General features: G+C 36.2%; 1 long non-coding RNA gene across 1 annotated transcript; it reads left to right on the top strand.

The window, feature by feature from the left end:
* Positions 16,068-24,811, top strand: LOC110394767. The gene is made up of 4 exons (XR_002435867.1): positions 16,068-16,169; positions 16,329-16,458; positions 22,473-22,608; positions 24,588-24,811. It is a non-coding gene; the product is annotated as an uncharacterized LOC110394767 (long non-coding RNA).

The following is a 25,273-nucleotide window of genomic DNA, read 5'->3' as shown; positions in this document are numbered from 1 at the left end:
TGCAAAGGGTGTAGGTGTTATCACAAAAATTAAAATAATATAGGGAGAATGTAGATCTTCTTTTGCGTGTGTGTTTGTGAATGAGTGAATTCCAATCCTTTCCTACTACTCTAGAATTACAAAGACTACAATTTTGATTTAAAGACAAGTATCTTTTGTCTATGGTGTACAGGTAAGTAAGTGAGCAAGTGCAGGAAGATCTATTTGACCTGAACTTTACTTCCACATGTTTAAATTCAGTCCATCAGGCACATTAGTGAAGGAAATGGCAGCAACTTTTCAATTTTAGGTAGCTTGGGAGGACTTGGTGGGTAAAAAAGGGCTATGGTGAGTTTCACCGCTGAACAGGAATTTTCACCTCATTTACACCAATGAACAGTGTCTTTTTTTTTTTTTTTTAACACTTTTGAATCAATCTGTTAATGGTTCGACAGTTGATATATCAAAGCAGTTTATGTGAAGCTTGTACTAGACAGCTGTCCGTTCTACAAAGTCAAGCCTTGCACTGACAAGAGAATTGATAACTTCATATGTTGTCACTAGAACTGGTCAAAAAAATCCTTAGCCTTTGTTTCACTAGAATACACAGAATCGTATGGAGGAATGCACCTTACACAACTGATCTAATTTTCACCCCTTTTCATTTCAGAGAAAAATCAGGCTTGTCATTTTAAATATAAAAATATTTTACGCTTGAACATCAAATGGAAGTGTAAGGTTTTGCTTTGTATTGACATTTTATTGATGTAGTTATTAACTAATATTGCATTATAAGTGACATGGTACTCCTATTTTGTTTCAATCTGAACATAGTATTTTTAATTCCTGTAGGAGAACTTAAAAATGTTTAGTATTTCTTCAAGCTCCTGAAAGTTTCAGATTTCACACTACTGTAACTGTCACCAAAATAAAATACTACAAGTGAAATTCTAGTCTTTAAGTTACATCTCTGCATTTTTATTATTCAAATGCATGTGAGACTCCTACGAGTTATATTCAAGGAGATTTTAAGTATTATTCATAGTTTCACCTGTTTCAGATTAAATTATCAATACAGGTCTATCTTCTCCCTGAAATAAAATGGGCAATGAGAAGTTAAAAATCAAAAGATATATATTTTTAATAGTTCTCTCAATGAACTCTTTATAAATAAAATGGAGTGGGACGACAGTTAAAGAAGGGAATCCCCATTACTCTATGATTATAATTTAATTATTAAAATAGAGGAATATTGTTGGACTGAGTATTGCGAAATAAATTATTGACAAGACGTAATACTTGTAGTAATACTTCCTTTTAAGGTACCGAATACACTGTAACTCTCAATGGACAATAGTTGTTGAATCATAATGATAAAGGCATATGTGTATCACTGTAATTCATAAAATCCTACAGTCCTCAATGCGTCACTTAACCTTTAAGGTGAATTATCAGCTAATACTGATACAGATGAATAATCATCTATGAAAGCTTTTGACTTCACAGTTACCTAAAACATGTATGCTTTCCACAGTTGTGCTGCCTCTCTTCTGGTAGCTGTACCTTTATCACTAAGAAATGTTAGAATATCTAACCCAGTAGATATCATGTTAAAATACTTGCTGCAACAACCAACAGTTTTATTTTAATTGTCTTGGGATATGAGGTAAGTGCACTCATGTGAGGTTAATGGTGCTTTAAGAAAATGTCATGTTCCTTCAGTGCAAGATAAGGTTCTCTTCTTCTGATGAGAATCCTGTCACATCATCAGATATATCAGTTTTCTCTGCCAAAGAGTTGAGAAATTACTGCGTGTGAAATGATTTACAGTTTTTCCTTGGCTTGCCTGCAGAATCTTGGGCAAAAAAATAAATCTTATGGCACATGCCAATTACTCCCTGTTGGTCTGTGCATGGAAATATGTACTACCATGAGAGCTACTCAAAGCATTCAAATATGACCAGAACAGTTGTTCTGACAACTGAGAGCAGGGCAGAATACTGGGGATCTGATGCACAGAGGGAGGAGGAAAAAAAAAAAGAACTGTTAGAAAATCAGAAATGCGTTAAACTTTCTTTATGGGTTTCCGAATGACATCTATCTAAAAATGTAAGAGTGTAAGAGTACAAGCAGATAATAAATACTTCCCAAACTTGCCACAGATATCTCTTTGTCAACGGTTTACGGGTGTTTGGCCCGGTTCTGTGACGAATGGGGCGAGGGACCCATGGACCCACGCCCTGGGAAAGGGAAAAGGGAAAAAAAGGGTAGGGAGATGGGCCTGAGAGCAAAAACAGCAGCAACAATCTGAGGAGAAACGAACTAATTTACTAAATAAAATATCGGAATGCAAAACAACACACTATATTACAATATAATTACAATTTAAGCTGATGAATCCAATACAATGAGAGAGAATGTCCCAAAATCAAGGTAGGCCTTACTCTAATATCGACGATAAGACAGCTGGGGAGCGAGATGCTGCCAGGACGAGAGACGAGCGGAAAGAGAGCAAGGTCTTGTGATCTGCAAGTTTTTATCTTTCCCTCTGACCGGAAACGGTAACAGAGGAGCAAAGTTCCCTGGGGAATGTAGTAGCCCTTCTCTTCTGAGAACCAGGTACATATGCTACATGATGTTATGATGTGGAATACCAATAACCGAAAATCATAAAACCATGACAATCTTCCTCTGCAAATCATTTGTGCTACTACGTAATCTCAAATACAGTGAAGAGAGATAAATATGTAGCAGTTCTCAACTACTTTTACTGTATACTTCCTCTACAAGACACAGTACAAAACACAGTAAAATGGCACACTGTATAAAAGCAAATTTGAGCAAGTTCAACAAAATAATGCTTTAAGGAACCCCAAGCAACTTTTGATCCAAAACCACAGGACAGCAAGGGAGTATTGAAGAAAAAAGACATAATGCAATTTCTATCTCAGCTCAGCAAAAGAGGGGACTTTCAGCTAAATTACATTGTCCTTTATTTCATTTTTAATGGTTTATAAACAAATTTGGACAATCATGATGAAACAGACCTCATCAGGGCTTGCAGAGACAACTTTGTGAAAATGGAGATTATTCTGACAGATCTGGTTCCCCTTATGTACACGATCTCCTCAAAGTATGATGTGTGCTCCAAAAGTAATGCCTCCTATTTTATTATGTTGGCTCACAACATCAGAGGCAGATGTTGGTGGTATAGCAGGTGAGACTGAACCTTCCCACCAATATTCCCTTTAATAGTATTGTCATGTGACAGATGACAGCAAAGGAGCAGTCTGACAAAATAGCATCTGACATGGAAGTCTGTATGAAGTGAAGATATGGAATTGAATTACTCCTTGCAGAAAAAAATTGCTCTCACTGACATTCATCAACACTTGCTGGACATTTATGGGGACAAAAAGTGCATGTGATCTCAGTGAAGCAGTGGGTGGTGCATTTCAGTAGTGGTGACAACAACATGAAAGACAAGCCATGTTCCGGATGGCCATGCACAACTGTCACGCTGTGCAATTAAGAGTGTCTAGTCAGCTCATTCATGCAAATTGGCTACTGGTGGTGCCTATGTTGAAAAAGTGTTTTGTACCTGGGAATTTGCTCTGTTAAATAGTACTACTGTGTTTTTTGTATCTGTTGTAGTTTCTATGGAAGTAAATAGGAGGCATTACTTTCAAGTGACCTGTGTAGATGCTCCTCAATTAGAAGTGACTTGTTTGTGAGGTACATAAACATAGATGCAGTCACTGTTTGTTTAATTCATTTTTCTAAGTTAAAACACTTCTCTCAGGACAGTGAGAATAACTAATGCTGAACAATTAGTTGTATAGGAGGTGCAGCTGGTACAGATAATCTCTGTGTCATTCTACTTCTGATATCCCAATATGTATCCATTTGAGAGCATTTAAAGTCTTAGAGTGGGGCACTAAGTCATAGCTTTGGCACTCATGCTTGGAATATTATAGCCTTGTCTGAGATAATGTTGAAGTGAAGTCATGATAAAGAAGTGAAATCCCAACTCCACTGAAATCATTGGTTTGCCATTGCAATTACAGTCAGGGTTTTATCCCTGCTATATTGTGGTAGGGCTCAGAACATCATCAAGAGAAATATCTGCAAAGAAGGTCAAGAAAGAGGTTTGAGAAATTTTGTGCATTCACACATCCATAAAGCTTACTGAACCCTTGTACCTGCAAAGTTTCACCACATTACTGGTCTGTAGCACATCTCTCTTTCACTTCAGCTGTGTAATGTAACAACAAGGTTCAGTACACATAAATAGTTGCTTTGAGCCTAGCCCTTAGGACTTGTACATTCAATGGAATATTGACTTGGTATCAAATTTTGTATCATTGCCCCAAGCGGTCCCCACACAGTGCTGCAAAACCATGTCTATGTACAGCATAACACAACCCACTCCTAATTATTTTTGCCTAGAGTAGCTAGCTGCTGCTGTTGGATTTCTTGTCTTTTATGCTTAGAACAGCAGTGACACATAGTGAGTCAAGCCTTAACCATGCTTAAATAGTTCATGCTAGGTGCTATATAAAAACATCACTTTAAAAAAAAAAAAAAAGGGCTTGTGTGCAGACTTTGATTAGAATGTGATACATCAGAGGTATGCAAATTGTGTACAAAGTATTCATTCTCTTGCATTTACATACAGCTTTCTGTTTGCAGTATCTTTTAATGTCTGCACACTCTGACTGCTGTTTTGTCACATCTGATAGTCATTGTGTATCTTCAAGCTCATGCTGTCCCAAGGTATAAAGCCAGTCTCATAGCTCATTCATTTCAGTGTTATTTGATTGTTAATTAATAATGTAAAGCAGCATACTTAAGCATAAGAACAGAACATAGTTTTGGAGGAGAAAATGCCACAAAATATAATCTGAGAAGGAACAGCAATGACTTCCTGTAAGACCAAAGAAATCATTCCTAAATATTGTTAACCTTATTCTTTAGATACTAAGCAACAGAACTTCTAAGGCTTAGAAAAATGTTGCATGTGGCATTATGACTTTAAATTATCTCATTGCTCTAATCATGCATTAAATGAGAAGTGAAAACAGTTGTTTAAAATTACCATTTTAATTGTCACATCGCCATGCTGAATGCTGAGAGGTGTGTGTTTCTTAGCCTTATTTATTTGTTTAGCTTCATTCAGTTATTCCCATGCATGTCACTAGGCTGACATGATAGTATTTCTCTGACTCCTGCTCACCCCTTCTGAATCTTTATCTTCGGTCATAAAATAATAATTGATTGTCTGTAGTCCTCTCAACCTTTGAAACTGTTGGTTTTCCATCAGTTTATTTTCCTTCTGCTAGTTTGTTTCCTTCGCTTTGTTCATACACTTCAATTAGTGCTTGTTATTTTCTATTTCCATCGCAGTCCTTGTTTTCTTGTTTATTCAGATCCATTTGGAATTCACCTCTAAAAGACTCCTGGTCCATCAGTTTGCAATCTCTTCTTCTCTGACACTGTTCTCCAACTTCCTTCCTCCATCGCCAGTTAAATTAGGACCTTAGTGGCTTATGCCTACCTGAGTAAAAAGTGTTTTTATATCTGTACCTAAAATCATTCTAGGTTTAGAGCTCTCATTCTATATCATCTGTTAAATACAAAGGAAAGTACCTATTTGTATTACATATATCCTATGAAGCCATGATGAGTATCTTGTAAGGTAGATTTAAAAATTAAAAAGAAAAAAAAAGACGAGATTTTTAGACTTTACCACATCATGATCTTCTTTGAATAAAATTCTTCTGGAAATATCCAAAAAGTTACTCTGTTTTCTTCTTTCAAATCCTTCCTTCAAATATCTGCAGAAAGATCTATTCATCTATTTCCAGATAAATCAGAAACTGTTTTCTTCCCACATATCTGCATTTAACTGTTGTCTCTCACCTGTTCTTAAGTTACAAGATTTATTTGGGAAGCAGGGTGGGGAGAAGAGTTGCACAGGGCTTTCTCCATGTTCTGTGGCATTGTAACACTTAACAACAGTGATTCTGGTTCATAACAACATTTAAATATTACAACAGCATCTATCCGTGTAATTTTCATTGGCAGATGCATTTAATAGCCCACTGACTATACTGTATGTCCCATCTGCACATGATCTGCTGAGAACATGAACCCAGCTAGAAGATTTATTCTGTCAAATTTTCAGCTTTCTGTTCTGCAACTCCTTCATTAATTCCCTGTTCTGTTGGCAAAGACAAAACCTGCAACATATAAAAGGATTGCACTTCTTCCAATTGCATCCTCTCTGCTTGTACAAGGATCTCTGAGGTCTTTGTCCCGCAGGGGCCCCATGAATATGTTTGTAATTGCAGAATTAAGATAAATAAATAAAAATCCCAGACCTAGTAAACTTTGAGATTTTTATAGAGATGCTGAATAGACCAAAATCAAATCCTTCCTTCCTCTCCTGTATGTTATAGGGAAACTGGCTATGTGAAAGTAAATTAACATTTAATTTTTGCCAGAGACCTTATCCAGAATATCAAAACAGAGGCAAAAATATTATATTCTTGATTTTCAGTTGGGTAAAAATATAAGGCATTTTACCCTAATAATGACATGGACATACAAGCTTGTAACATGAATGCCAAATGCAAGTACATGAAGTCACAAGACAGATTCATGGCTTAGAGTGCCTCCCTACACCCTACAGAATGACACAGCAGTGGTAACTTCTGTGATGAAGTATATTCTCCTTTCTTTTCATATGCTATATTCACTGTGATGGCATCATTTTCATTCCTTTAGTGAGAAGATGCTCATTGTTAAGGCTCATTCCATAACTTTGATGGGAGAAGTCTGCAAGAGTAAAGAAGTATATACATTAAAAAAATAAAGAGAAATAACAAAAGGCAGAGTTTGTCGTAACTTGCCAGTAAGCTACCTCGGTATTGTTGCCCCCACCTGTTATTTCCCATTGGTGCTCACTCAGGCAAGATGTGTTCAGGGATAAAAGAGAGAAAGTGATATTACTTGGAGTCAGGGGAAATTAATGTGTTATTTGCAACAGCACTGAAGTGCAATGCATTGTATAAAAGGTAGCTTTAATTAAAATCTTTATTTCTGAAATATTAAAAAAAAAGTTGAAGTCCACTTGAAAAAAAGGAGAGAAAAAAGTTGCATTGTCTTGTATTTTTCAGGCTTAGAGACTGTCTACAAGCTGAAGGCACCTTCTGTGTCAGGCTGCCTTGGTAGGTCACAGGCTCTATGGCTAGGTGAAGGAAAGCGCAAGCCTGGTGCTAACCTTCTGAACTGGCTGCCTGAAAAATAGCCTGGTTTTTTGCAACTTTCTCAGCCTGATTTCTGAAACAAGCACCCTGTCTTACGTCTGCATAGTACTGATGACTCTGTTACCCTCTCTAATACACTTTCCTGCTTTGACTCCTTTTATTAAAGCTGAGGAAGAATATTTAAAATAGTTTAAAGGCAGCTCTCTGTATTGTATGCCTTCTTGACCGAGACTGCGGTCCTTGCTTCTTTAGATTTTCCTGGATGGCTAATACTTGTCCTCCTAGACCTTCTTAACGTACAAGCAGAAACTTCAGAGAGGACCTTGTACAGTATTTCTTTACCTTTTATTTTTGGACAGGAAAATGGGTAGAAATTGATGTATTTTTCCTTCCTCTCATTTACAGGCCAGGTAGTGTGTACAGAGGAATCTAAGTATTAAAATTGATTAAATAAATATTTATCCCAAGATTCCTAAATATTATTTTATTATAGTCTGTTCCCTGAATAAAAGTATAAAGGAAATGTCAGTATTGCTCCATTCTGCCAACTTTGCCTACTGCCTTGAGTGGTCCTTCCTTTCAGCAGTATAGGTTGCAAAGTCTGTCCACCTGCTCCCAAAGGTAACCTACCTGTTTTAGGATGTAGTCTATGTTCAGCTGAACAAAAGTGCTCTCTTCTCCTTAAGAAGTAAGGCTTGTTCAACTCCATAGAAGATTATTTATCACTTGTGTCAGAAATGTTTTAGTAAAGTGAAAGTGCTTTTACTTTTTTTTCAATGTCATTAAAAGATTAAGTATAAAATTATTTTTCTCTGACTCTTAAAAATTGAACCTTTAGGTGACCTCACAAATCCATACAGAGAAATCACTTTGCTCAAAGTTCTATTGGGCCATGTTGTGATCTTGCTCCTACTGCATTAGTAGTATTCAGTTTATTCCAAAGAGGAACTTCTTGTTGATGTACATGGCATACAAGCTTATTTAAGGTTTTACTTGAGGAAAGGATACAGAAACATCACTGAATATTTTGAAATTTTATATATTACACTTTTACAGAAATATCTAGACGTCTCATTTTAATGAACAAAACAAAAGGCTATTGCCTGAAAAATCCACAGCACAAGGCTGATTTTGCCAATTAAACACCTCCTTCACCATGGGTAGCTAGGCCTTGGGACCTAACCTGAGATTTGTTGATGTTCTTGTTCGTTCACTCCCTGTGAGCATTTGTTCATTTACTGCCATGCAGATAATACATTGCATTTCACAGCACAGCAAGTTTAATCAGGACATGTCATCATTAATTTGTACTGATATGCACTGATGGACAGGGTTTTCCAGGAGCATGACTTGCTGTTTATCAAACGATCATCAATTCTGAAGAAGAAATGGTGCTATCCCCTTGTTGTTTTACAGCATCTGCTTTATCATCTGCTCACAGGAGTACCTTTTTTTTTTCTCTCTCCTTCTCTGGGTTTCCCTTTGTAGTTGTCACTAGTAGACAGCTTCATTTATTTCTGCTGGTTTTTAATTCCTTTAGGATAAATGTCTAAATGATGTGCTTCATATATTGAACCATGTTGTGGGACTGAAATAGTTAACAATGGCAAGACAAGAGTAAATACTACAATCTGCACTTGATTTCTGGTGCTTTCCTGTTATTTACAAAGTGTTTCTTCATGTATTATAAATAATTTACAATTCAAAGTGAATACTTCTAAGAGCTAGAGAGCCAAATTCAAATTTATTTCATTTGCTAATGTTTCCACAGCATAACAGAAAGCATGAAAATTCTTGTTGCTCTATAGTTTAACAAAAAGTCTATTAGATTAGCACACACACACACACACACACACACACACACAAAAAAAAAAAAAAAAAAAAAAAAGGACTCTAATAATAGCAGGTTAAAGGAGTACTATTAGTTGTTCAATCCTGTAGTCCCTGCTAAGGAAAAATTCCAAATCAAAACTTACTGACTAAGGACACCAAGGTTAAACCTTTAACATGCAAAATTTGTTATCTCACAAGTGCATTGTGTCATTGCTTTGTGGAGTTATGAAGAGGGAATAACTCTGAAAGGTAATCTCAGAGAATAATTGCAGCTTTCATAATGAAATAATAACCACAAACAGAAAAAAAAGTCATGGAAATCAAAATTTTGTAACTGATATAACTGATATGCAGCTATGCACATCCACTTTAAGCTCCTTTTGTTCTTGTTAGCTTCACTGGTTAGTCTAAATCAGTTTAAGGGATCTGCTAGAAGCGGTGAAGAGTTGAACACTTTAATTACCTTACAAAATAGGCGCTAAAATACATGTCTTTGTTTTTGAAGCAGAACACTCCGAATCTTACTGGTATATGGTGAGGCAGGAGAAAAAAAAATCTGTTAATCTTGTGGCAAGGGAAGGGGAGGGGAGCAAAAAACATAAACTAAAAAAGAACATATAGGCATTGCTAAGATTTAACCTAATATGTGCATAGGAATTACCCCATGTCAAGATAAGTGACCTCATCAGAAGACTTGCCTAAAGAGGTCAAGCTCCACCTCCGGCTTTTTGGTAAAAAGATGGACATCAGTTCTGTCCCATACATGCACACCAAATTAATCACTCTAATGGATAGTAAAGTTCAGCTGAAATAAGATGTGAGATATCTGTGATTGATATATAATTTTTAAAACGATGTGTAACTTTTATATTACAGTGTCAAATATTGACATAATCAAATACCTGCAGAATTTTAGCAGATAAAATGTAGTTGGAGATCTCTCTAAATTAAGTTTATTCTAACAAAATAATCTTAGCACTGACACTGGGTTATAAAAAAAAAAGTGACCAGTCAGATGTATTTATTATCCATCATTTATGCACCATCTTCTCATGCTGAATGATCACTGTTTACTTTACCCACAGAAGCTGATATAAAGGATCAGTATGCTCTTTGTTAAAATCAGCCTGCAACAACATTTAATGTAGCCTAACAGCTTCATGCAGCAGCATCAAGGAGGAAGGGGAAAAGAATCAATGCCCAGAAGGAATTTTAGGGAAATAGATCATCAGATTGACATTTTGGCACTGGGGATAGTTCTCTAGCTGAGGTGAATAGGAGTAGTTGCCTCCGAGTCAGCAGAGTTATTTATTACCAGCTGAAAGACTAGCTCCGGAGTGGCAGTGCCCCAGCCCCATGAGAGGACGTGTGCTACTCTTGGTGAATACAAATGGGATGAGCCTTTTAAACAGACCAGAGTGAAGGTTTAGTGTGTGTGTGCCATTTGGCATGTGGTCTGTTTTCTGAAGACTGAAAATTTGCAAATTTGGAGAAAGAATTCAGCTAGAGGAATAGGGAGGTGGGGGGGTAGACAAAGACCAGATTATTTATTTTTTGTAAATAAAACTTTAAGGACAAGGTGCCAGTCAACCCTTTAATCAAGTAGGATAGAGCTAAGGGCACATGCATGGTGAGACATGGCTTCAAACCCTTTCTGCCTGAAGGGACCTCTGTGCTCATCCTCATGCTTCTAGCAGAAGTCTCCCTTGCAAGGCCTGATATACTGGTGGAGGGTACCCCGTCCTTTCAAAGCTGTACTATAAATATAGTTTGGAGCAAGCCTAGAGTGTGTGCTTGGGAAGGAATTAGTAAATATGGTGCCATTATTACAGGGAATAAATGCCTCAGGGTGAACTGATGGGTTTCATGGAAGTATTCTAATGGACACCGGAGGGATGAGGAGGTTGCTAATACGCGCTAAGCTAAGCAGGTCTTTGTACCAGGCTCCAGCCTCAGCTCACAGGGCCTCCCTTGCCTCCAGATGGGTCAAACAAGAGGTGCACGAAGGGAGCAAAGTGGCCAGGACATTTAAGCTGCAATGGCTCAACTGATGTTAAAATGCCCTAGAAAATATAATGATGTTCTTAAATAGTTAATTTAATAGGGAAAATCAAAGTTTTCTTAAGTGTATTTGATACCATTGTCCTTTCAATGTTTTAATGTAATAAAAGAAGCCCCAGTATGTGAAATGGGGAAGTATTGCTCATGAGAAGCTTAGTTTCTTCAGGTTTGTGAGTACTTGTTTGTCAACATTTTGCAAGAAATTTGCAGATTACTGAACCTGGTCCTTTTTTCAGCTGACGACATTCAACAAAAGAGTAATTTTTCTAGAAGTATAAATACATAGAGATATAAATGTGTATTTCTAAACTGAAAACTTCTATAAATGTAGCAGTTGTAAATGTAACACCTAATTAAGAGGCACAGTTTCAATGAACAGAACTATGTGACTCATCTTTAAATCCAATTTTTCCTTCCTTTAAAATAATCTTTACTGTTTTGATATTGCCTTCATAAATAAGGACGAAAATCTTTCATCTTAAAAAAATAATAATGAAATGAAAAAAAGGGGATGGTGGGGGGGCTGGGGAAGTAAAATACCAAAATTCCTTGAGCTGCTTATTCACATTTTGAATTATAGTTAGAACTGCAGGCAACTTTAATAATATTGTTGTACTCCCCCACCCCCCAACTCTCATCTCTTCTAATATTTAAATCCACTGTTTCTTCTGGATTGGGTTTGGCAGTCACATCCCACTCAATACGAAGGCGTGTGAGAGAGAAAATCAGTCTGCTAGCATACTATATTGGACCCAATTTCTTACTCATCTCATGGCACTACGACTTCTTTTATCTGCAGGCATGCCAACTGATAGAGCAAATGACAGATGAAGCAGTCACTTGCAACAGTTTGACTACATAATGTGGGATACTTTTTCCCCATTGTGAAATGCCCTTTGTACTTAGGGGAAAAAAAATAAAAAAAATAAAAGGGAGGAGGGGGTAACCTTGTATAAACAGTCACATTTTCAAAGGCACCCAAGTGAGCTGGCATCCAAATCTCAAATTCCTTTGTACCATCATAAGAGAGTTCCAAATATCTTCTTTTATCCTAGATGCACAGAAATTGTTAGGGTGAAAGCTATCAGTAATTGAGTTGTTAAAGAATCCTGTCCTCAGTTTTTGACAGTATTTTGTCTAGTTTCACCATGAGAATTAGACTGCAGCATGAGAAATATATACAACTTTTGAAAAGGAAGTAGGACTGTAGTTCAATCTTTTCTTGTCTTGAATTCTTTTAAATTTATTCAATAGATTTCATCATTAACATTTTTAGGACTTTTGATCTTCTCAAAAAATTGCTTACTGTAAAGCTTTCATAAGCATCTTTCATTTTCATTTTTTATTATTAATGTAGATCACTTTAATGGAGTTTTAATGAAATATTCTGGTATCATAAAATACTGTGATTCTTGAAGACCCACAAAAGCCCATATCTGAATTTAGATTTATACTTCAACGAGTTGTGTTTTGAATATTTTCAAGGATGGGGACTCTGCTATGCCTCTGCTTTGTTTGATTGCCTTCACTGGGGAGATTTCTTCCTAGTGTCTAATTGTAAATTCCCTACCTGCAAACTATGTACCTTGCTTCTTCCTTGCTCCATGGGTTCTCCATTCAGCCAAGCTGGCTTTCTATGCTTCACCTTTCACACATTGGTATGAAAGATTTTTGTACTTTGAGGTGACTGCCATTGTCAGCTAACTCTTATGGGCCATTAGTCCTTCAAGATAACTTCCCATGGGATTTTGACTACCAGTTACCTGAACATAGCCTTCAGGAGAATAGCTTTTGTTTTGATCATTTTTCTTTTACTTGACTTCCTCTTGCCTCTCTTCCTCTTGCCTTAAAATCTACTGTCTGATTCTCAGTTTTTACCAAGGTTACCCTTGACCACCACAGTTCTCATTTCTTTCTTATATGTGAGTAGCAGCTATGTCAAGTAGGTTTACTATCCATGCATCTCCACAACATTCAAAAAACAGTCCTTGATGTACTACATAAATCTTCTGGTTTCCCTATGTTCAGACATGTTCCCATTCCAGCAAATACCAATGTGATTAAAATTCCACTTAAGAAATTGGGCCTGCAGTTATGAGGTTTCTTCAAGATATTTCAAGAAAGCTTTATCTGCTTCCACTTCTTGATCAAATGGTATGTCTACCCATTTCAGCTCACCAGTCATGAAATGTCCCCTCAAAGTGTAATCTTTGACTGTGTTACATCAGGTTAATGGGTGTGCATACAAACAATGATAATATGATAATAAAGGAAACAGAATATGGCATTGCAGTGAGGGTCTTGCACCAGGCTAGCCTGTTATCACTAGTCTCCAAATTATACTAGGCAAATAAAGCTTTTGTGATTTTGTAAGGTATAACTATTATGTCTTGAAAAATAATGTCCTGTCTTATGAAAATATAAATTATGTAGATATTCTTTTGATCCATTTGAATTCTTTCCTCATTCTCATGGTGGAATAAAAACAAAATACTCCAGGTTAGGTTTCAAAAAGCAACATCAGACCAAAACATTGTTTGTGTCTTGAAGAAACTAAAATACTTTCAAACAGAAGTTCATAGGAGAATAACTGAATTTTGAAGAAACTGACAAATGGCAGTTTCACAATCCTGTGTTAATGTTCCTCTTACCCATTCTATTGCTCAAAGCTTTCACCCTAGCAGTTGCTGAACATCTAGGAGAAATGAGTGACCTCATGGAGTAGCAAAAAGGTAGAGTTATTCAATTATACTGCAAAGACCAGCAGCAGTCTAAGGGCAAGAGTTGACTGCGAATCTTAACAAGTGTAAGCTTCACTTGTGAGCCTCTAAATAAACAGACATTATAGATGATATTTCCAATGAATTCTTGAACTCTGGAAAAAGTCCTGACATGACAACATCCTTATCATTTGTCTGCACTGAGCGGAAAATTCTGCTGCTATTTCAGAAAACTCCCTTTTGTTCAGGTTGTTTTCTCTTTTCAATACTTCAGATAATACATTACATATTTCTTCAGCTTGTTAAAATTAGTATTAGGTGGTTTCTAGCTATGGAAATGGTAGATTGGTAGATGATTTTAAAAGAATATTTAAGTGCATTAATGCTTTCATTGATAACAGTGGGTCTAACTTCACACTTAAAGTTCAAAATATTTGCAGGTATTCTGCTGTAATGTGGTTCCTCCTTTCAGATAAATTTCATGACCCAAATTTTTCTAAGTAATCAGAAGGTACTCAGCTACTACAGATAAAAATAGCAGTAATTCTTTCTTCCTCTTCAGTAGAGGAAATAGCTCAATTAGCTATTTTTATTTGCTTGCTTACTTATATGAATGAGAGAGTAGTTGTCATCCATGGGGAAGTTAGATCCATCCAAGACAGTGAATCTAGTGAACATCATCATCAAAAGATACTCCTCTATCAACTTCTTCAGAAGGATTTTAAAGTCCAGGGATTTATGGTTTGCTGAATTGTTACTAAGTTTAATTTTATCTCTAATTATACAGTTTTAAAGAAACCCTTGAGGGCTTTGTTTGGACATAAATTTCCTCACATTTCAACTGAAGGGGGGTGGAAACAAACTAACACTTTTTTTATCCTAACTTTAATCTCTGTGGGTCAGGTACAAAGGATGAATAGGATACATGTTGAACAGATGAACTAGGTTCTGTTAAGCAGATCAAATGGTGCTATTAGATGTAGGTAGGAGAGACAGGTTACATTCGTCTAGCATCAATCGAAGGAAAATGAAGGAAAAGGAAAAGGAGTTAATCATTAAGCTAATGTAATGTTCTTACCTAGATGCTATGTTATCAACCTCGCTTTTCCATTTACTAGCTCTCTGATGGTGACTTATCCCAACCTGATGAACTGGAATTCCTGCTGGATCAATCAGAAATGCAGGGAATGTCCAGAAATGTCAGAGTATAAGGAAGGCTTTAATCTTCTGGAAGCTGACTCAGAACTAAATAGTAAGAAAACTTGAAGAGAAACCCATCAGAAGATGCAGAAGAGACTTTGGGAAGGATTTCTGTGTTGTTTGGAAGCTCATATCATTAAAAATTAAGCATCTCACCAAAACAAGAATGCGAAGATCAGAGAGAAAATTGAGGCTTAGATTTTGTAAGGGTAGGAACAAGCTATTCCATTCTTCTTGTCCTTACTTCAATAGCTGCTTGTCTGGTTTACTGTCTGGAACCCTTTAATTCAAAAACATCTGGCAATAAAACTTGGAGATTACCTTTGGTGATTTCATCACTTTCAGTCTGTCAGTCTTTGAGCACTCTGCTTCCTTGTCTTTCCAAGAATAAATCTGAGTCTTTTTGAAATTTTTTGTAAAAGTTCATGGAATTGGATTTCACTTTTGTGTAACACAGATATTTAATCACTGCAAATTAATTCCAGGTGTTGTAGTCTTCACTGCTCAAGCTAAGAATTTCTCTCCGGAATAAGTGCACTTCAGTGACTTTGTTTAGTATATTGTTTCTGTGATTCTCTGATTCTATTGATTCTCAGGTAGGCTTTAATTATGTGTTTGAAATTTCTTAAATTTCATGCTACTTTAAAATGATAGTACTACAGTGTTGTGGGTTTAAACAAGCAGGCAGCCATTTGCTCACTTCCCCACACAGTGGATGGAGGGGAGAACTGTGGGGAGGGGAAAGGAATAGAACATGTGGGTTGAGATAAAAGCTATTTACTGAAACAGAAAATGAAGAGAGAAAAGAAAAAAAAAACAATTTATACAAATACATAGGTATGTATCTCTGTGTGTATGTATGTGTATACATATATTCTCACCACCTGCCAGCTGACACCCAGTAATACCTAGCTAATTCCTGAGCAGCAACCACCTCCTTCAGCTAACATTCCACAGCTTTATGGCCTTCCACATGATGTCACAAAGTATGGATATCCCCAAGGCCAATCCAAGTTAGCTGTCCTGGCTCCACCCCCACCCAGCTCCCCATGCCCTCTCAATAGTCCCCCCACACAAGAAACCAAAAGAGTCTTTGCACTGCTGGGTAGGAACAGTCATCCTGAGAATTATCTGTTACTTATTTCATCTCTTTTGTTTCAGAATCAGCTGCGGATTATTTTTTTTCCTCAAGCAAATTTTTAAGAATTGTGTTGATTAGCTTGTTTATTATGTGACTCAGTATTGTTTCTGCTCTGAATTTTAGGAGTTTTCTTTGATCCCTGGAAGAGGGCTAAGCTAAGCCCTGTAGTGCAGTTCAGATGTTGTCTTGCCTTTTTGTACACCACTTGTTCCACGAAAAGAAGGCAAAGACTAAAAAGGAGCAGTGCTCTGAGGTAACTGATGGACTTCTGCCAGTTAATAGGTTGAGAATCTGTGGGATTTAATTCTTTTCTGTATATTTTTGATTTCTTTTCTAGATAGAAATTACAATTTGACCAACATGAGCATTTTAGCTCACTACAAATTAGGCAGCTAAGTGCAGCTCATGATGGCTTTCTCATACAAATTGGAAGCATTGCATGGCTTCTTTGTGTGAACAAGTTTCTCTCTGATGTATTTGGCCTGGTGTTTGAGGCAGTGAGGAGAAGTGAGCATGACCAAATTACAGTCAATAATCTGGGAAGGACAGGAACGGTCCTTTAGAAACAAAGATCTTTGGTTTTGGCCTAACTTTCTGTCAGGTCAGGATGATAAATGGGAGTACTTAGGTAGAGAGTACACAACTCATTATTTATTTCTTGAGATATTCTTGCTAGTTAACTTCTGGGTGGGATTGGAAGGGGTGAGGTGGGATCATTTTGTTTTGTTTTGGGTTTTTTTTTGTGTGTGTGTTTGTGTGGTTTGGGGTTTCTCTTTTGTTGTTTTGTTTTGTTTTACAGCAAATCATAAAAGCAGCTTTTGTCTCAGTGAACAATTAGAAGTTCAACTGGATGCATCATGGATTTGGGTAGAGGACAGACACAGATGCCATGAGAGCAGTAGTGATTGCCGCTGTCACTATCTCAATAATAGAGATAGATAGGCTCAACCATGTGGTGTTTACTAATGCATCTTCTGGCACTGCAACAAAGTGGGCTTAACAGATCACCTTGCTTTATGAGTAGCAAATTAGTCTGTACTAGACTTTGTGTCTTTTTTTGTCAACACTTTAGACATCATGGTACTTAAAATGTCTCACTGATTCTAATCTAATATCTATTATTGAATTTTCAATTTCCAAATATGATCACCGTTCTTTCCCAAACTTTTTCTTCAACACATTTAGCAGAAAGAAAAAGGCATTTTCACTCATCTCTATCTTAATTTAGAACATGGTGTACTTTTGATCTGTTTGTTCCTTTTCCTGACTTAGATAAATGAGCATTTTGTTGTTTTCTTTTTTTTTTCCTTTCACTTTAAATGTTGGCTGTTTGGGGTTTTTTTTTGTTCTAATGGCTTAAAACCCACCATATTGTCATATTGCTTTCTATCATTTTCAAAATATGTATTTAAGGATTCTAAAAAGTGACAAACAGGAAACTTCATTTCCACAGACTGGTCTGCCAATCCATAAAGCAGATACTCTCTAGGTAACAAAGGAAACCCTTATTCCATTGCATATTTTTTATAACTTAATTATTTGTCTACTTCTAAAATTCTCACTTAATACCTTGTTTGTGGATATCACGTATACAAATGGCAGCCAATTTGACTGAGGCAAACTTAATATAGTTGACTCATATTTACAACAAAGACTTACCTGTCAACAGCAATCTACATTTTTCATGCTAGCCAACTCATCTAAATTCATCTGGTTTAATTTCATTCAGCAGTTCAGGAAAAGATCATTGATTAAACTGGACTGCTGGCAGGTTGTTTTTTTCTCCCCAAATGACTTTAGTTTTTATAGCATTCACTAGAAAAAGAAACATCTGTGTGTGTGTGTTTATTACACTTTAGTATATGTACCTAGAGACCTAACTGTGCAACTTGCTATGTAAGACAGGGAAGACATTAGAGATTGTAAGAGAAGATCACATTCAGCTTCACAGAGAAGAATATGGAATTATTAGTGGACAATAATTGTATGATGACACTGACAAAATAATCCAAATATTCTAACTCTAAACAAAATTAATATGCAATACCTCATCTTTTTTAGTTTACTTTGCAGTATAACCAAACCTCTCAGATTCCTAAATTCTACAACGTTTTATACTATCCACTTAAATGATTTTGGCCACTGTAGTAAAAGAGAACAAAAAATTTTTTACAAATATGTTAAGAGTAAGAGGAGGCCTAAGGAGATTCTCCATCCTTTATTGGATGTGGCGGGGAATGTGACTGATGAAGATAAGGAAAAGGCTGGGGTTCTTAATGCTTTCTTTACATCTGTGGCTGGTAGGCTGCATGGAAGAAATGAACCTGGGACTGCTGGTTGACACTTGGCTGAACATGAGCCAGCACTGTGCTGAAGTAGCCAAGAAGGCCAATGGCATCCTGGCTTGAATCAGAAATAGTATAGCCAGCAGGAGAAGGAAGGTGGTGGTCCTCTGTACTCAACTTTGGTGAGGCCGCAACTTCAGTACTGTGTTGAATTTTGGGCTCCTCACTACAAGAAAAACATTGAGACCCTGAAGTATGTCCAGAGAAGGGCAACAAATCTGGTAAGGGGTCTGGAGCACAAGTCTTATGAGGAGCAGCTGAGGGAACTGGAATTATTTAGTCTGGAGGAGGCTTGGGGAAGACCTTATAGCTCTGTACAACTACCTGAAAGGAGACTGTAGCGAGGTGGGAGTCAGCCTCTTCTCCCGCATAGCTAGCAATAGGACTAGAGGGAATGGCCTCAAGTTGTGCCAGAGGATGTTCAGGTTGGATATTTGGAATAATTTCTTTGAAAGAGTGGTCAAGTGCTGGAACAGGCTGCCCGGGGACGTGGTTGAGTCACTGTCCCGGGAGGTGTTCAAGAAACATTTAGATGTTGTACTGAGGGACATGCCTAGCATATACCTTTGGTTAAGACGTGGGGAACTTCTGCTGTTGTCATTTCTTGTTGAATTAAACAGTTCTGAAAGCTTATGGTCTTTAATGATAACTGTTTTCAGAATTTTTGAGTAAGCTCTACAATGTTAAAACTTCTTTATGTTAGAGCATTTGTAACTAATTGTTATATACTTACATTTCTAAAACAGCTTTGCACAATGTCTAAATGCTCTTTTCCAATTCAACAAGTATACTATACGTTTTTACTTACTAAGAATGTACCTATTCATTTCATTGGCAGGGCTTTACTGTATTTATAACAGTCACATTAACTGGTTTCCTTTCTGTTTTCCACATCAGTAGAACTATTAGACAAATTCCTATTTTTACTTCCCTTTTTTGGTGATAACTATAACTGAGAAGGACATAGTTGGACTTTACATTCCTGACTCTCCTTTTCTTTGAATCAGGTACATTTGATGTGCGAAGTGCTACACAAAAAGAAACTTACAGAGAGCTTCAGCATTCATACACTTCAGACTTTAAATATAGGTTTTTTTTCAATTTAGGTTGAGAATTGACATCCTATGAGAGCAAAAGCCATCCTAAGATGCAACTTAGTTTGTCAGAAAGAAGAAAGATTTACCAACCTTCAGATTATGTATTTAAGATGGCTGAATCTTAAGTATCCTGAACACATGGAGCTAAATGTTTCCTGAAGCTACTGGAAAGATAAACATATTTTTACTTGGGGATGAGTTAGGTTTGTTGCTTTGAAAGAAGTGCAAGGAAGATCACTTGCTCAGTCTGGAGATCAAACACTTTCCACTGTATGTTCTGATCTCCTAAACAATGAAATTTCCAGTCTCCACAGATGTGGCTTACATGTTCTTTGGTGTGCACAGGTCATAGGCTAGCCTAGTAAGCTGTTGTATTCTCGAATTTAGTTCAGAAATTTTATCAATTGTGATAATATTTTTGACAATAGAAGTCTACACACATATATCTCCTACCCTGAAAGAGGGTAAGAACATGCCCTTGGATGGCACAGTTGACTGTAATATCTGCTAGAGTGGACTACTTGATAGTAGTCAAAAAAAAAACAGCATAAGTATGTGTGAGAATGCAGGTTCCCTGGCTACACGGAAATCTGTGCGTGTCTTAGCATCATAAGCACCATTTTCACATTTTCAGTTCCACTTCCTATGTCAGTGAATCTGACCCTGGTGTTCATTAAATATAATATATAAGCTAGTTGAGGAAACTGTTCCTAAAAGCAGAATCTCTCTTAGATTGTTTGTAGAGAATTTGAAGCAAGAATTTATTATTGTTTCCTGAAACATGGGGAAAAGTAGATTTTTTTTTTGGAAAGAGATATATATCTTCCAGAGATTTCTCTTCCTGTGTTGAATAATATATACACCTAAATGTGAGAATTTCAGACACAAATTTTCTAGCTGAACTGTGGTATTAACAGAAAAGTTAATTACGTTACAAAACAGTACCCATTATAAGTAAGTTGTTTTCATTGTAAAAATGCCACGCACATTTGTAAATCCTACTCATGCAGAACAACAATATGATGGGCCCAGAAAATTCATGGAAATAACAGTGATTGCCTTTGTCTGTGATAGCATTTTATAATTTATTCTCCCAGTGCAGACACAATAGACACTTCAAAAATTGTTATAAACTTGTTGCTAATAGCTGAAAATCAAATGTTGGACTTTGTGTTCATATTGCCATAAAACACGTAGAAAATGAGCTTTTAATCTCATAACATCAGCAAAACTTGGAGAAAAAAAATCTAAGTTACATTGTCTTAGTAGATGAGGAATAAAAGAAAAAGAAATCTTTTTAGTTCTTATTTATTCCTTTAAGTACTTGTCCTCAGTGACTGAGAACAGTCTTGGAACTTGCCTCACTACTAAGACAAGAAAATTAATTTAAAAGTGAATGCGTAAAGGACAATTGGGTACTTATATAATGTGATATGTACAACTACAGCTACTTCTAATGTCTAACAGTACAGCTAAACATTTAAATAAGGCCTAAGTAAAATTTAAAATTAAACACTTGAATATCTAAGTACTTTCTATGTCTGTCTTCACTGTTTTGTAATGTCAACATTTTTGTGGAGCTGGACAGTCTTTGGCAATGGGATACCTATACAGTACTGGGGGATGTGGTCAGAGGGACCTTTCTAGCAGCAGTGAAATGGCAGGTCTAGAAAGCAGACATTTAATCTGTTTACCATCTGACTTTGAACCATACTTCAGCTCTGTTTCTGTGAAATTTCCGTGTGTTTTAATTGCTATCAGCTGATGGTTCCCATTCAGAACTTCAAAACAGACAAAAAGTGAAACCCAAGAATATATGCAGTATAAGAAACTTCAGTTTCAAAAAGGCCTGCTCTGTTGTTGTTTTTTTCCTCCTCCCTTTATTTTGAAAGTTTACCACTTATGCATTTACAGATTTTTAATTTCTATTGCAATTTTTTTTTCTTACAGAATTAGCAGCAGGCTAGAATGGCTGATTGCTTTCTGCTTGTTATTTCTTTTGATGCTTCCTAGTGATTTTTGTTATAAGAGAAACATATTCTACTTGAATATCTTTCTTGCTATGATACAGAAGGTGAATCCAGACACCTTTTCATTCCTATGGGATTTGTGACTTTTAAAGCAGAAGAGTCGTTGCCTGTACTGTTATTTTGTCTATGTTTCATGATCTTTGATCTTTCAACCCCTACTCAGTGGAAAATCAAGTTTCCTTTAGTACAAGCAGCTTCTGAAGCATCCTCTTTGGCCATATTCAACCTAAACTGATTTCTTGAGGATTTTCACCCTGTGGTTTCAAATTCTGAAACAGGAAGCAATTTAGCAAACTTGATTCACCAGAAGGGTCAAATGCCTTTTTCTTAGAAAAAGACAACTGACCTAACACACATTATCATCTGAATGGATATAATTCCTTGGGCCAGCTGCTCAGTAACTTTTTTAACCTTTGTTACAGTATCGGAAGTAGTCTTATTTTCTGCAAGTTCCTTACTCTTCAAAACTCTGCTCCTTTTAACGTGTGTTTTATATGAAGAGAGTTGAAATGTCTATTTACCATCTATACAGATTTTATAATTAAATATTGACAGACATGCATAATGCATTAATGTTCTCTCATTCTGTGTGCACTGGGTAAAGGAGGTGGGGGAAATTAAGTGTACAGTTCGTATTAACAAGCACAGGAGTCATATTCTTGAAGATACCTTTTAAGCTATGTGAATGATGTCAGTATACCCAACTTTGAAAATAAATCAATTGCTTTCAAAATAATTTTTTTTCCTTGTCTCTGATGTGGGAAAGAATAAAGCCCCTGTTTTTTCTTCTTCTAGAAATATTTGCCTTCTGCTGAACGTAGAAAGAGAAGGAGAGTTCCACAACTATTGCTTCATCACCATACTTTTCAGCAAATAAATATTGTTCATCAATAAAACCTCAGGCCGTGAGTCAATAATGGTTGAATATTAGGTAAGACTACAATGAATGCCTTGATTAATTTATAGCTTGATTGTAAAGACAATAGAAAACTCAGAAGGCTAAACAAAATATTTATAAGCATTCTGATTAGAGCTAAGTCATTCACTGGAAGTTAGGCAGTTGCTTACCCCATTAGGAGATTTAATACTAAAATCCCATGCAGCACTTTGAAATGTTGATGCATGGTTACATCAACAGCAATGTCTAAGTCTTGCTTAGTTCTATATAAAATCTTATCACTCACTTAATATTACTAAAAAGCAAGATAGATATTTTCACATTTATAGTGACTTGCATTTTGCACGTCAGAACATTTCTTTTATAAATCCAAAACGTTTTTCATGGTAACTTGCTCTTAGATATTTATGCTTTGCCATGCTTTAATAGATCATGAACCTACGGCATAAGGAAGTAAGGTAACAGTAGAAATCAACTTGTGAGTTGGGCTAGGCCATGTAGAACTCCCTATTTCTGATTTTAAAAACAAATACAAGGAAAAAAAATATTTTTTTAGTTGTAGATATACATTAAAGCTGATTTTTTCCTTTATGACAGATAACAGGCAGATTATCAGTTTCATTGCAGAGTTGAATTTAAGCTGGACAACAGAAATTATTATAAAACTCCATGATAATGAAAATCGAGGCAAGAAAGAGAATTTTAAATTTGTTCTCCTGTAGTATAAGATCACACAAAAGTGCTGTGTTATCATACTTTTTGAGAGTTGGGCAGGTTCACAGCCATTTGATCTGGCTAGAAAGTGAATTAGAACATCCTTGTTTATAATCTGTCTGGAATAGGTACCAAATATAACCTTGTCTAGAACTCATCTGTGTTTTTCCTGGAAAGTTAGCAGCACAACAAACAATATACAGTGAAGCAGTATTTCTGTCCATCTCTGAAATGTTTTCAGAAACTTCTCATGTTTTCACCTGTTTTGACTTTCTTCTCAGCAAACTGTGGACAGCAGAATATGAATTAGTGTTGTTTTGTTCCCAAGCAGCCTTCTTGACTGTTGCTCTTTGTGTTCCCATCAAAAAGTAGTGATTTAATTGTGTAAAACTGTATTTTCAAGTATAGAAAAGTCCTGACACATGCATGTACACCAGCACCAAAACAAAACTTGAATTCAAGTCCTGTAAAATGCATAACCAAAGTCCATGCAGTGCATTTATTTATAATTACTCTGTGCAATTAGAAACATGTTGTAATCTTTGGCAGGAACCAGAATTCCTAAGATAAAAGTTATCATTATTAGAAATTGAGGAAAAAGAGTGCATGCATTTTTTGAGTGGGAAAGGAGTGAATTATAAGACTGAATATTCCCTGAACCAACACAATTAAAATATCTGAGTATCATTTAGTCATTAATTACTTCTGTCTTCAAAAATATTATAATTCTCTGGTTGTGTAATCTTCAGGGGTTATAAAGCATATCTTGTGGGAAAAAGTTCACCTAGAGAAGAAGGCAATTTAGAGAGAAAATAACTGTTTTCTTAAAAGGCAAGTATATTTACAATTTGGAATGGATCATTTAAGAAAATGATGAGGTGGTTTTATGTTTTGTATATCGTTATCAACTATTATAAACCAGTTGTTTCCATGCATTTTTTTTTAACTTGGACCTAGAAATGGTTCCATGAAATACATTTATTCTAATTTTCTTGATATGTGCAAATATACGTAGTATTATCTACATTGAAGGGCAGTGTAGCAAATGTAGGAATCTGCACGCTCTATCACATAAAAAGGGTGACTCTGCTAGAGGCTCTATTTTGGAGCTTATCCACAGGGAAATTAAGTTTTCTTGATAAATAAAAATTCATGGCTATTTGCAGTTGCAGTTGTATCCCATGTGGGGTAGATAAGACTTCCATAGAAAATAAGGAAAGAGTAAAGCTACTTTTACCTTTTCTTTCTCCTTTTTTTCACTCTCTTCTCTCTCTTTTTCTCTTTTGTGTTGTTGAAAGGAATTTTCTGGTATGACGATGCTACTCTGAATCAATAAATGAAACCTCATGTTACACAAAGGATACTGAGCAATTTTGTTTCATAATAGGTTGCAGAAAGTGACCACACTTTGCATTTCCTGCCCTTAGAGTGGTTTTTGGCTTTCAAAGTCTCCATCAATATCAAGAAAGTAAAAGTCAAGTGAGATACAGCCTGCAATGAAAAGACATGAAAACTAACTAAGGTAGGAAGCAGGAAGATCTATATGAAGGTTCAGGTTTCAGCCATACCTCTGTCTCCATGTATGTTGTCTCACCATCTTGAAATGCTGGAAGCTGATGCATATTGAAGAAGTTATTAGCATCTGAGAGACAGGTGCTCTAACTGAAGAATAGTAATCACAAAAGATATATTCTGCATTACTGCACTGGATTTAATTAACTAGCAAAACACCCTAAAGTGAAATTAAATTAAAAGTCTCACTTAGGCCAAGACAGGTGAAAAGTTTTAGAATTAGATTTGCCACATGCTATTTCATTATTTCAAAGGTAACCTGCAGCTCTTAAGTAGGATCAGTTGTGACTAGCTTGGTCTTTGATATAGTAAAAACCTAAAATTGATCTGTGCCAAAAGTAGAATTTCTTCACTTTTGCAAAGAGTTTGCATGAGAACTCTATGTGGGCTGTGATGTGGTGTTTCTCTCCCT

Source organism: Numida meleagris, chromosome 2 (assembly GCF_002078875.1).
Source record: "Numida meleagris isolate 19003 breed g44 Domestic line chromosome 2, NumMel1.0, whole genome shotgun sequence".
Taxonomy (NCBI): Eukaryota; Metazoa; Chordata; class Aves; order Galliformes; family Numididae; genus Numida; species Numida meleagris.
Note: the sequence above shows the minus strand (reverse complement) of the source record. Positions and strands in the feature narration are given on the sequence as shown.